This window comes from Silene latifolia, chromosome X, assembly GCF_048544455.1.
Source record: "Silene latifolia isolate original U9 population chromosome X, ASM4854445v1, whole genome shotgun sequence".
NCBI classification, from domain to species: Eukaryota; Viridiplantae; Streptophyta; class Magnoliopsida; order Caryophyllales; family Caryophyllaceae; genus Silene; species Silene latifolia.
In genome coordinates, this window is record NC_133537.1 from 124,267,065 (window position 1) to 124,280,786 (window position 13,722).

A 13,722-nucleotide genomic window follows, 5' to 3' on the forward strand; every position below is an offset into this window, starting at 1 on the left:
ACATTTGGGTCTCCAACATCTTTGTGTGAGCTAGTATGTTGTTAATGGTGATGTCTTTTACTTGGTTATCCTATTGCATTTGAGTGAAAAATTCTTGTTGGTTCTTTTTCATTTGGAGGACCGCTTTTTGAACATCAAAACCTTGGTCATTTGTTTGATTGTATGAAGGTTGATTTTGATAACTTTGGTTTTGATTGTAAAAGGGTCTTTGAGCTTGGTTTCTCATTGGAGGTGGGGTGTATGTTTGAGGGTTTTGAACGTTTTGACTTTTGTATGAAAGATTGGGGTGGAATTTGGTGTTCTCATTGTAATAGTTGGAATAAGGGGTGCCACTTTTGTATGCTTGTAAAGAATTCACTTGTTCCCCTACATTCACTTTGGTCATGTCCCAAAGTTCAACAACTCTCACATACTCCACTTGGAATTGATGATGATGCTACCATAGCATTAACATGTTGCTTGAGTGATTTGGAGGCCTCTTCAAGTTTAGCCATGGCCTTCTCAAACTTCAAATTAATGGTATCAATATGAGCACTAAGTTGAGCACCCAATTGAGTAATGGAGTCCACCTCATGTTTTCCTCCTCTAGTAGCCTTCCGAGGTCTACTATATTATGAGTTATGGACCGCTATTTCCTCAATTTTGTTTCATGTTTGATTGTCATCGACTTCGGTGAACATACCATTTGATCCCATATTGAGAATGTCCCGGGAGTCTTCATATAGACCATTCCAAAATTGTTGTACAAAGAACCACTCGCTAAGTCCATGGTGTAGACAAGATCGACAAGAGTCCTTAAATCTCTCCCATGCTTCATACAAATATTCCTCATCCCTTTGTTTGAACCCGGTGATTTGGGCTCTCAACATGTTAGTCTTCTCCGGAGGATAGAATTTCTTGTAGAAAGCAAGTGCCAATTTCGTCCAAGAATCAATACCAAGAGTAGCCTTATCTAGGCTCTTCAACAATTGTTTCGCGGTACCAATCAAAGAAAAAGGAAATAAGACCCATCGGATTTGGTCTTGAGTAACTCCGGTTTAAGAAATCGCATCACAATAGTCACAAAAAGTCTCCATATGAGAATGAGGGTCTTCACTAGGCATCCCCCCAAATTGACTTCTCTCAACCAATTGTATAAATGCGGATTTGGCAATGAAATTACCGGTTAAATGTTGTGGTGTAGGAGTACCATTTGGTAGGTTCTCCTCGGTTGGTACGGAATGTGATGAAAATTTAGACATTGTGGGTTGATTTTTTGGTGGGTTTTATATTGGGTTATCCTCTCCTTCTCTTGCAAAAGGGTTGATGAACTCAATGTTATTTGGTTGGATGTCCACAATCTCACCAATACCTCTCAAAGTATTTCTAGCAAGTCTTCTATTGTTGGTCAAAGTTCTTTCGATTTCAAGATTAATGGGTAACAAGTTACCTTGTGATCTCCTAGACATGCAAAATATCAAACAACTCGAAAACAATTAGAACAACCTTGAGGAGATTGACTTCCCCAAGGTAAAGAAAGACACAACTAAAAATAATTAAAGAAAATCAAATCAAGTTAACACCGTCCCCGGCAACGGCGCCATTTTTGGTCGTGGTGTGTGGTACTCGTCGTCAAAAGTCACCTAACCAAAACAATATTTATAACTTTACAAACTACTCTTAGTAAAGAGGCAAGTAAAGGTCGGATCCCAAGGGACGGGTATTGGTGTAGGATTTTCAATTGTAGATGGTTGTGTCTAAAGGTGTCATAATTTGGGTTGAGATAGGAGATCAACTAAACTAATCAACAATATAAAAGTAAAGTAATAAAAACAAGCAAGATGATTAGAATGAGATGTAAACAATTGATTAAAAGCACTAGGGTATCATGGGTTCATAGGGGATTCATGTGAGTTGATCATACAAACATGTTCTCTACTATATGCAAGCACTTATTGTTGTGATGGGATCGAGTTAGTATATATCTTACAATCCCTAAGAAGGTTTGGGTCCCGGAGCCGAATCAATTAGATTGTACAACACCTACAAGTCGACTTAGTCCTTCCTATCCAACTATATGCATGGTCTAATGAGACTCGAGTTGGTTTATGTCTTACAAGTCTCATTGAAAATATAGATGATGGATAAAAAATGCAAGGATTCATAGGCTCGCATTTCATCAAACATCACATGTGTATAAGTTGGAATCACAACAAGCAAGCAAATTAATTATGAAAACATATTAGATTAAGCATGAATAAATCCCCATGTTGGTTTCCCCTAATTCCCCATTAACCCTAGTTAAGGAAACTACTCACTCATTATCAAGTTTAACATGCTAACAAGGTTGTCAATCATACTAGCAAGGTAAAACATGATGAACAAATGAAAATGATTAACAATAATTAAAAGGATTAAGAGAGAATTATACCTATGAAGATGATTCTCAATAATAAAGCAAAGAGTAATAGAAGTACTTGATGATTGATGGAAGGTTGTCAATCTCCCAATAAACCCAAATAATCTTCTAATTACCCGAAATAAATGATGAACAATAGAGAAATTAAGGAAAGATTAAGGAATGAGATTTGTATTAACACTAGATTAAGAGTTTATTACAAGATTAAGATGAGATTACTAATTGATTACAACTTGATTAAGAGAGCATGCTAATCTAGGTAGTACAAAGGGGTATTTATACTAAAGATTAGGTACATAAATTAGGGTTACTAAGGGCTTAAATGACTATTAAGATCCTTAAGAAAAGTTGAGGAAATGCTCCTCTCCAAGGAGATGAGCATCTCCGTTTTGCTGGTCCCGTGTGGATATGCTCGTCCCGAGCAGCTTGGGTGCTGGCACGGTGGGTTCTGTCATAAGACCCGAGCGGATCATTAGGGGAGACGCTCGGATCCTAGGGCTTCAAGACGAGCGTCTTAAGCTCGGGACGCTCGGATTGTGGTGCAGGGAGACGCCCGGATTGCTGGCAATCCGCTCGGATCCTGGGTCAGACAACTTCTCTTCTCTTCATTCCTCAACAATCCGCGGGGATCTGGTTGAGGATACAAGGATCCTTTCATCATTTCCCAGTCTACTTTATTATCTACATAGGCCTTCTAGTATCGTCTTCCCTTTGATGCTTGGTCATTAGATGCGATCAATTTAGCTCCATTTCGCTATGTAAATGCAAGGTTTGTACTCCTCTCCTACCAAGGAAACAAAACCTCAAAGAATATGCAAAATGGGAAACTAAAGATAGTAAATGACCCAATTATGCACTAAAAGCATAGGAACGAGGCTAATTCGGGGACTAAATGTGCTCAAATATGAGTCACATAAAAAATAGTAAACACCCATATGAGTAGTAAAAGCAACATGTTAGAACACATTTGTTGATGATGACATGCCTATTTTAACCATGCTTTAAGATGTTCCATTTCAAGATTTAGTCCTCTTCCCCAATCAAGAATTAATCAATGTTCAAGGTCAAGAAGTATTGATGAAGCTACCCAAGAATTGTGTTGTAATAAGAGTCACTTATGTAAGTGTAAGAGAGTATGGTACTAAGGCAACAGTAAGCAGGACTGTTGTTTAACAACAGTCTGCTTTCCAAGGCAACAGTAAGCAAGACTGTTGCTTTAGCTCGTGTCACTTGAAGGACGTCTTCAATTTCAAAATTACTCATATTTCCAAATACAAACTTCTATCTTTGAAATGTTCATTTCTGATATTTGAATTTTATGAAAGGTTGTTTTTAAGAAAAGAATATTCAAATGGCATATTTCAAAAGGTTTTATCTCAAATTAGCAATACCTTTTATCATAGCTTTTGGAAAGAGGAACTTGTTTTTTTCCAAAATTGTTTCTCTTAAAATGTCTTCACTTGGTTGTCAATCTTGCTTTGATTGATTTTCAAAGGCCTTTTAAAGATAATAACAAAGCTGTTTTTCTTCTTCAACCTTTGGAAGAATGCCCCCTTTTATGCAAACTTGGTTAAGTCAAAAATATTTGTTTTCTATCATATGTCTTGACCTCTAAACCCTAGCTTGCTTCCCTATAAAAGGAGAACTCTTCTCCTTCATTTCTTAAGACTTTCCTGAGAATTTCAAAGTGTTTTGCAAAATTTTTTTTAAGAACTTAAAGCTTTTTATTTCCTTTGCAAAATATTTCTTCGTCTTCCAGTGACAACAGTCTTTACTACCGTTGCTTTAAGTATTGCATTCTCTTACCTAGAATCGTTTGATCAATAAGTTGTCCTTATCAATTCTTTCATAGAATCAGTTTGAGGAAACTTAATCTTGTAAACATTCTAGTTAGAGTCTTGAGTTTCTAGACGGAGTAGTCTTAGAACTCGTGTCGCAACCGGAGTAGGTTGTTGGTCCTTTTATTGTAAGTGTTTAAGTAGTCGGAGTAGATCACTTCACTTATTAATAAAAGAAGATTGGACGTAGGCCCTTAGAGTGTTGACCGAACCCAATTTAAAAATATCGTGTTGATCTCTCGTTAATTGTATTTCCGCTGCATTTATCTTTCTTATTCCTCACTCACGTTTTTATTTAACAACAGTTCCTGATACTGTTGCTTTTTCGTCAGTAGCCTTATCTCATGTGCTAAGACAAACAAGCAACAGTCAGATCAACCGTTACCTTACAACAATCATTCTTAGCAACGTGATACACTCTTAATGAATCAATTTATTTGATGTATCCACTTGTTCTTCATTTTATCAATCAACTTGCTTTAATTCAATAAAGACTAAGTTGAAATTTTAAATTAGTACCTAATTCACCTCCTCCCCCTCTTAGGTACTTAGAATCCTAATCTCTTCAATTGATATCAGAGCCTCGTGCTCTTGATCAAGGCTAATCGCCTTAGAGTTTGATTCTTGGGATATGGATTCCTCAAAATACTCCAAGATCCCGGTCTTTACCGGTGAGAATTTTGGGTGGTAGAAGCTCAAAATTGAGCACTATATCAAAAGTATCGATTATCAATGTTGGAAAATCATTGAGGACGGACCTCTTGTTATTGAGGAAACCGACATTATTATGGGTTCTACTAAAATCAAGGCTGAGAAAGATTGCAATGAAAATGATTTTAAATTGGCCGAAAAGAACTCGAAAGCAATGTCGATTCTTCAACGGTGTGTAGGAGACGCCGAAGTAAGTCGGATATTCGGATGTCCTATGGCCAAGCTAAATTGGGACTCCCTTGTTCTTGCCTATGAAGGGACGTCTCAAGTTAGAAAGTACCATATTGATCTTCTCATGCAATAATATGAGATGTTTTACATGGCAAAGGACGAGTCAATAAATAGCTTTTCATCTCGCTTTTCGTGTATTATCAATGAACTAAAAAGTCTAGGGAGAAATTTCGAGTCCGAGGACATCATTCGAAAAATTCTTCATAGTCTTACCACTAAATGACAACCTAAGGTAACCGCCATAGAGGAAACCAAAGATTTATCCATTCTATCTCTTCATGAACTAATGGGATCACTAATGGCTCACGAGTTTAATCTCAATAAGCATTCTAGTGAATCTTCAAGGGGAAAGAGTCTTGCTCTAACATCCTCTTCAATTGATGATGAGGATGAAGAGGAAGATGAGTTTGCTTTGTTATCTAGGAACTTAGATGGAATGGTGAATGGCCATGGACATAAAAGGTTCAACAACAATTACACGAAAAAACATTTTCCAAAGAAAAGACCCTCAACTACTATTGGATGCTTTAAGTGTGGTGACAAATCACATCAAATTAAAGAATGTCTTAAGTGGGATGAGATTAAGTCTAAAGATAAGCGAGATAAGGCTAAAAAGGACTACAAGAACCGGTTCATGTCCGCCATTTGTGGGATGTCCGACTCCGAGGACGATGAAACCATCAAGGAGGAACTAGAGGCTAAAATGTGTCTTACAAATCATCTCAAGGACAAAGTCTCCAAACCCTCCAAATCTGAACATCTTAGATGTCTTATGGCTCATCCTAATAATTCCGACTCGGATTCCGACAATGAGGTAAAACTTCTAAAAGCCAAGGCTAGGACTTACTCCAAAGAAAAAGTATGTAAGCTTCTTGATAAACTCTTTGATAAGTGTCATTCACAAACTAAAAAAATTGATCTCATGCAAGATGAAATGAAGGAAATTGCTCAAGAAAACTTTCACCTTAAAAATGAACTGAAGGCAACGGACAGTGTGACTGTTACTTAGGCATACAATGAGGTGAAATTGATGACTTAGTTGATGACCAAAGAACGTGATGAACTTCTAAATGAACAATCCATATCTAAAGGTGTAATTGATGACTTAGTTGATGAGATAGAAGAACTTAAAACATCAGTGTCTCAGTTTGTTGCCTCTGACAGTGTCAAGGAAGTGTCAAATGAACTAGTCACTAATTTATCTAAAGAGAATGAGTGTCTTAAAGTCAACTTAGACGCCTACAAAAGGGAGATTAGAATGCTTCATGAAAAGTTTGTCAAACTTCAAAATGAATCTCCCGAATGTAGCTCATCTAGATCCAAATTTGTTCATTTAGATAGATGCATCTCGAGTCTTAAGATTAATGTTCAACATAAATCTGAAACTTTCACGAAATTAAAATCTGAGTATGTCTTAATGAAGAAGGAGTTCGAAAACTCTAAAGAAAGGAACAAGTATCTCACCTTTAAAGTTGAGGAACTAAAAAGGGAACTTGTTGAGGCTAATAATGTGTCAAAAAATTGGGAAGGAAGTCAAAATGTCTTAAATTTCCTCACTAATCAGTCCAAGAGATGTGATAAAACTGCCGGTCTTGGTTTCAAATGGAACAGTCAGTCCGACTGTCGCCTTAGAAAACCGGATCCAACTCAAACCGACTTTCGAAGAAGGAAATATGTTGGTCTTCCCGAGTACATCATTTGCAACTATTGTGATAAAACCGGTCATGTCTTTAATGCTTGCAAGAAAAGACATAATGACATTAACAAAAACATTAAGGTTGTAAAACAAATATGGATTCGAAAAGATATGTTGAGAAATGTAAAGGATAAGAAGGGACCCAAATTTATTTGGATTCCTAAACTCAAAGTCTAATCTTGTGTAGGGCTTGGTGAGAGGCGGCCACAATTGGTACTTGGATAGTGGATGTTCTCGTTACATGACGGAAGATAGAAGCCAATTCCTCTCTCTATAAGCTTATGATGGTGGCAAGGTAACGTTTGTCGACGACAAGAAAGGTGAAATAATAGGCATTGGGAAGGTTGGTAAGTCATCGTTACTTTGTGTCGACAATGTGCGGCTTGTCAAAGGTTTGAAACATAATATCCTTAACATCTCTCAACTATGTGATAGAGGTAATATTGTGGAGTTTAGTGCTAATTTATGTCGAATAATTGATGCCACAACTCATGATATTATTCTCGAAGGAAGACGTGTTAAAGACGTGTATTTAACCGATTTAAACATGTTATCCGGTCATACCATGTCATGCATGAGTGTAATGAAAAACTGTAATACTACGGTTTTCTATGTCGTTGGGTACTCTATCGAGTGGGGCTTACTCTGTCGAGTAAGTATTTTTTAATACGAAACAGTAGGCTACCTGATGGGTACTTGATCGAGTATGTTGGGCACTCGATCGAGTAAGGGTCACTCGATCGAGTAAGTGACTTACTCGATCGAGTAAGTGAGTCTTACGGGTTATTTTAGCCGGGTTTTGTTAATAACGCGTGATTATTATAAAAGGGTTCCGTCATTCTTTTAATCACTTTTTCACCTTTCTAAAACCTTTCAAAAGAAAAAAGAAGTTACGTAGTTCTCCTTCATCGCGTTATTAGCAAATCCCAAGGGTTAGTGTAGATACCCGTATCCGTCGATATTGGAATTTATAGAGAACCCGACAAACACCCGATGATGATAGGACACATGTATTCTTTAGTTGTCATTGTCATTATTTGGAGCTCGTTTTACGATGTAGAATGGGTGTCGTCGATGAAGTATTTTATTAATTTAAATGATATTTAAATTAATGTTTTTTTAGTGAGTTCATTTTATTAATTTAAATGATATTTACATTAAAGCCTTTTTTAGGTAAATTCAATTTATTTTATTTTATTTTGAATTTATTTTCCCAAGTTTATTTTATTGAAAATAAAATAAATATTTGATTTGAAAAATCATTTTATGAGTATATTTGATTTGAAAAGTCATTTATTTTAATGGTTTATTTGATTTGAAAAATCGTTTTTTAAAAGCGAAGAAAACTCGTTTTTAAGCATGTGTTTTTGAGCTCGTTTTTAGCTCGGTTTTTGAGCCTGTTTCCTTTGCGAGTTGGCACGAATATCGAGTACACTAACCCACCTAGACCAATACCCATCCACCCTTGTTCTAACCCCCCATACCACAGCCCAAATCCTCGTCCCAAACCCCTCACAAGCAGCCCGCATAAACCGAGCCCCCCCCTGTTTTGGCAGCCAATTCGCGAGCCCAAACCCGCTCCAAACACTACCAAGACCCGTACCCATTAACCCTAACCCATACCCTAGTATCCTACCCATATTATCCTACCTTAATCACCAAGAAAACTCCCCTCAAACCCTCACAAAAACGGCTGGACAGCAGCCATCCGTGAGCAAGCCCGATTGCTCCTTCCTCCCTTTTAACCTATTTTAACTCCTTATAAATACCACCCCTTCACCATACATTCATTCCTGTAAGTTCTCCATACATCCTACCATCACCCATAAGCTTAAAACCTCAGAAACAAACCCTAATTGCCTCCCAAAAACCCTAAACAAAACCGACACACAAACTGAAACTGTTTGTGTGTCCTCTTCGAAAACCCATTCGTTCCTCCATCAAACATCCATAAAAACTCGAGTTTCTTGTTCCTAATTAACCACATAACATCCATCTACACATTAGATAAAGATTTACGAGCCAAATTGCCCTTGAGAGTACACGAAATCCCTCGAAAAACAGAGTGAAATAACACTCTGTTTTCGCGGTTTATTCTTGTCTGTCCAGTTCTGTTTGTGCTCGTTTTTCATGCCCAATAACCCAAAACAAGCAGGGGTTGCTTTAAGATCCCTGTTCTCCTCTCTTTCTAGTTTTCAAAACATCTTTCAAATCGAATTTTCGTCGTGAAACGAGGGAGATATCATCGTTTGAAAATCGTTGTCCAGAAAGTTTCCAAAACGCGTGTTTGCTTTATTCTTCGTCGACGACGGCCTCTCGAGATAAAATCTACCATCGATTACGACCCAAGACGGTGTCAACGATACATGTAGGTTGAGGGTGCATCAAATCCTCTTCTTTTCCCTTTTATTTCGTTTGTTTTACGTTTTTTTTATTGTCTTGTTTTTGTTTGTTTTTCGTTTTGTTTATCGGTTGTTCTAACTAATTATGAAACTAGTTTAGTCCGAGTATGAGTTAAAGTACCACCATGAACACCCGCGTTGACTTGAGATGGGAAAAGAAACCGTTACTTCTGTCGGTCGTACACCCCCGTCTCATTTACATATCCTCGTGTTCAAGGTAGGGCATAAATAAAACAAGTTTCTAACTTCGCTCTTCGCTTTCGTCCCCCTTTTTGTTTCGGCCAAATCGACATACCCTAGGACCCGTTGTATGTTAGTTTAACCTCTGATTGTTAACCTATGACGTATTTAGATGACATTAAATTAATTTAATAACCTAATTAGACACATTAGGGTGCATCGACATAGCTTTAAAAATCAACTAACAATTCTGTAAATAATTGAACGCATCTTTCTTATCACTTGATTTCTCGCTAGCATAGGAGTGCGTGATTAGCACCTTCCTATTAACACTCGACGAGTAAGCGTTAATCTTATGATATCTGACCTAATTGGACCTTTAGGCCGTGTAGAATAACATACTTTGTGCGACAATCAATCAACTTTGTTTCTAACTCGTTTTCTAACTTGTTTCCTATCCCTTTTCGCAAACTTTCGATCTAACCAATGAACTTATCTTAGGAACTAGGTTGACCTTATCTTGGCCGTTGGTTTGGGCCGTGGCTTTAGGCCGTGGGGTTAGCCACGTCTTTCTTTGTCTCGCTTGTTTTTTACCTTTTGTTCTTTGTCGTTTGTTAGCTTGTAATGTATCGTTTGTTTATCGAGTTGTAATTTTCGAGTTTGTTTTACTTCTTTTGAGTCAAAACCTTTTCAAAAACCTTGGTCTTGTTTGGTTAGACGGTTGTTCCCCAATGCTTGTAGGAGCGTAGTAAACCGCATGTTGTCTAAAGCAACATGGCCCGGTTTATGCTAATGCATGCTTTGGTGCGTAGCCCTATGTCTAATTCGATGAGATTAAGCGCGAGCACGCATTACGAGGAGTGACCCAAGGCCGTGGGTCATGTGAGCCGTGGGCCACCCCTCATGTGCACGGTTTTCTAGGCCAAACGGCCGTGTGTGTTGTCGTGTATTGTTTTGTATGTAGCATTTGTATTTAGATCGAGTTGTATCTTTAATTTCTCGTTGTGTCGGCATGAAATGCCCGGGTTGTAATAGGTAGATCCCAACGGCTCCCCCATTCCCCCTTTAAGCCTTGTTTGTTTGTATGTTGTTAGATTAATCAACCCACATGCTAAATTACAACTTTGACAAAGTTAGTTTAGTTGCATCTAAAACGACATAGAAATTGTTGTCACATGATAGGGTTAAAACAACGTTTGCATATCATACATCGTAGTAGCTATGACCTTGTTTGAACTCCGACACTTGACTTAGTAGAGGTCGTTATCGACGGGCGGGGTTGGGTGTCCTTATGGGCTTCCCAACACGTACCCTCACCCCTTACTCAAGATCTATGGTTTGTGGATCCGTCTAAATACCATTGGATTACGAGAGTCATTCAAATCGAGTGATATAGGGTACAAGTCTTTATCTTTAATCACTCGTAGTCGATTGGCTTTATGCTTTTCGATGAAAGGTGTAAAGTTGACTTGAACGGTTCCAAGTTCCCAAAAAACTTGGTGGCGACTCTAATATGTCTTAATTCGATTCGAAAGAACCTCGAGTCGATTATGCCTGGTGTGGATCCCGCGGACGCAGCCTCCCGAGGGCCTTGTCCACGTTTGGCGACTCCACCGGGGAAAAGAGGACTAGTTACACTTTGTTTCTAGGGTCTTTTCCTCCGAGGTGAAACTTGAAAAGAAAGTGTTGGAAAGTAAAACATTACTCATAGTGCTACGATTCATGCATAAACCCTTAAGGACTTGCCGGGCCGTCCCGGCGTTTCTTCGTGATGCGTGGGGGCGACGTCCCACTATGCCGGGAAGCGCACATTGCTCGCTTCCACTTCGCCTCGCGTGGTTCTTGATGGTGGGGACGATCTTCTAGGTACTTTACCTTAAGACACCTTGCTCTATAAGACCGCAAAAGGATGGAGGGCATAGACCTTCTTATAGAAGACTTGCCGAGACTTAGAGATGTCTAGGAGCATACATCCTTATAACATGAGAATGACAATGTGCAATGTGTTCTCCCGAGTCTTGTTTTTCGAAAATTCCCATGTCCTTTTCAAAACCGAACTTTTGAACAACTTACTTTCAAAATAGCATGGTTTTAAAAACGCGGAATGCTGCCCAAATAGGACTAGAATTTTCGGCCCAAAAATGAGCTTTTATAGCCGGCATGCTGCCCATTTCAAATCTCATTTTCAAATCAATCCTTCTTTTTTTCAAAATCAATCCAAAATGTTTCTCGAACCTTAACCAAGCATGAAATGCGTCGAGTCGTGTCCGGGTCCTGGCCGTGTTAGGCTAGACGTTTTTTCATTTCAAGAGTCTAGAACACGACCTTGTTGGGTCACCCAAGCTCACCTCTTGGGCTTTGAGTCATGTTGGTCGACCTTTTGGTCTAGGATAGTCCACAAAAAAAAACGTCCAAGCTAGGCCCTTATGGACGTTTCACACGAACCCATGGGCTATGTTAGCCCAATCACGGGTTTGGTCACACCAAGTCCAGTTTAGAATCGAGTTATGACAGTTTGAGTCATGCCGTTTTGTCGAGTCTAAAGTAAACCGATGTCTAAATCAAACCGTGAGTCGAACCTTTGTCTAATCAATCTCAAGTCGAGTCTTTGTTTGAGTCAAGTTGGGGTCGAGTCCTTAAGTGTGCAGGGGCTCTTACTTTAAATATTGACTCAGTACGGGGTTTTCTTGTAGAAAGGCCGCCAAAAACCCGACGTCAAGCAATGGAAGATGCTGTTAACAAGCTTACTGAGGCCGTGAACCTCATGATGACCCGAATGGATGCAATCGAATCCAAGCTAGGTGAAGACTCCGCCTCATCTACCCCACCTCGATCGATCCGGAGAAACGGTTCAAGTTCATTGAGGACCGTTTGAAGCTCTCCCAGGGGAAGAACATCCACTATGAGAATGCTAGGGCCTATGCCCCAGTTCAGGATAAGTTGCCCACGAACATGGTACTCACTGACATCCCAAAGTTCAAGGGCACCGAGGATCCAGTTCACCATGTTAAGGCCTATAAAGGGTACTTAGCATCGAAGGGAGTACTGTTGATATGCTCTCTGAAATTTTCGCCCAATCTCTCGGGTGAACACCCAAAGGCTTGGTTCTACAATCTTGACCTCAAGAACTTCCCCACTTTCGAAGATATTACGGTGGAGTTCGTAAGCACTATCCGACAATGTTGAGATTCAAACCAACATAAGAACTTTGGAGGTTATGACACAAAAGGAGAAAGAGGGCTTTACCGAGTTCCTCGCAAGATGGCGCTACTGAAAGCGTGAAGTTAGCTAAGAAGCCCGATGAAGTTGAAATGGTAGATAAGTTCGTGAAGAATTTACGACTGTTTCGTAATGCTCGAAATACCAAAATTTTGGTTCTTTCAAAGAATTGATAAGGATCGGGATAAAGGTAGAGGACGATGTCCGAATGGCTGAAGCTGAGAAGCCAAAGGGATACCAAGGGGCTTCGTCGTCTAAAGAAAAAGCGCCCGCAGCGGCCCACTTTGTTGAAACTGTCAATCTCCTAGATGGACAGTCAAAAAGGCCTCCGCGCCAAGCTCCGAGGGTATTCACCGATATCGGGTGCACTTACGCCTATGCTCTCCAAAGGCTCATGGCCCAAGGAAAGTTGAAGCCCATTGGTCCAACTCCGGATCCACTTTTGAACAACAAGGCAAATGGTACAAACCGAATGCCTACCGTGCCTTTCATCAAGGGAAGGGACACGACGATCGAAAGGTGCTTTAGACTAAAGCACGAAATTCAAGATATGATTGAGAACGGAACGCTCCCAATCCCGGCCATAAAGCCCAACAACGTCACCAATCCGTTTGGCGACCACACTAACTTTGTCTCTACCGAAGATAGTGTCGATTACTCTCACTTGATTCGCCCATGTCGTCTAAAAGGGGTTTTCGTCGGAAGAATATTCGTAGATTGCTCCGAATTCCTACCAAACTCGAGAAACGAGATTACATTCGGGGATTTCGTTGTCGATTGTACTCCCTACATACTCCGAAGCGGCAATGAAATCAATGGCGTTTGGGCCGATGACGAGGATGATGTTTACCTCGTCAAAGGTGCGACAATTCCTCACACCCAAGAAGAAATCTTAAAGGTGAGGCAAGATGCCCTAGAGTCAAACCATTTGACTAGATCCGGGCGCCCATATCGTGTGGAGAAAGCTAAGGATATCCCGAGTAAGGCACCTCAAAAGGAGCCGGCAGTGGTCGAAGTTCTTGGTGAAGGGTCGACCTCCGAGGCTTC

The 13,722-nt window shown here is 39.6% G+C and overlaps 1 non-coding gene across 1 annotated transcript; it reads left to right on the plus strand.

Moving 5' to 3' along the window:
- Window positions 1-762: 762 nt before the first annotated feature.
- LOC141625145 (small nucleolar RNA R71) lies at window positions 763-869 on the plus strand. Its single transcript, XR_012534941.1, has one exon. It is a non-coding gene; the product is annotated as a small nucleolar RNA R71 (small nucleolar RNA).
- Window positions 870-13,722: the final 12,853 nt, after the last annotated feature.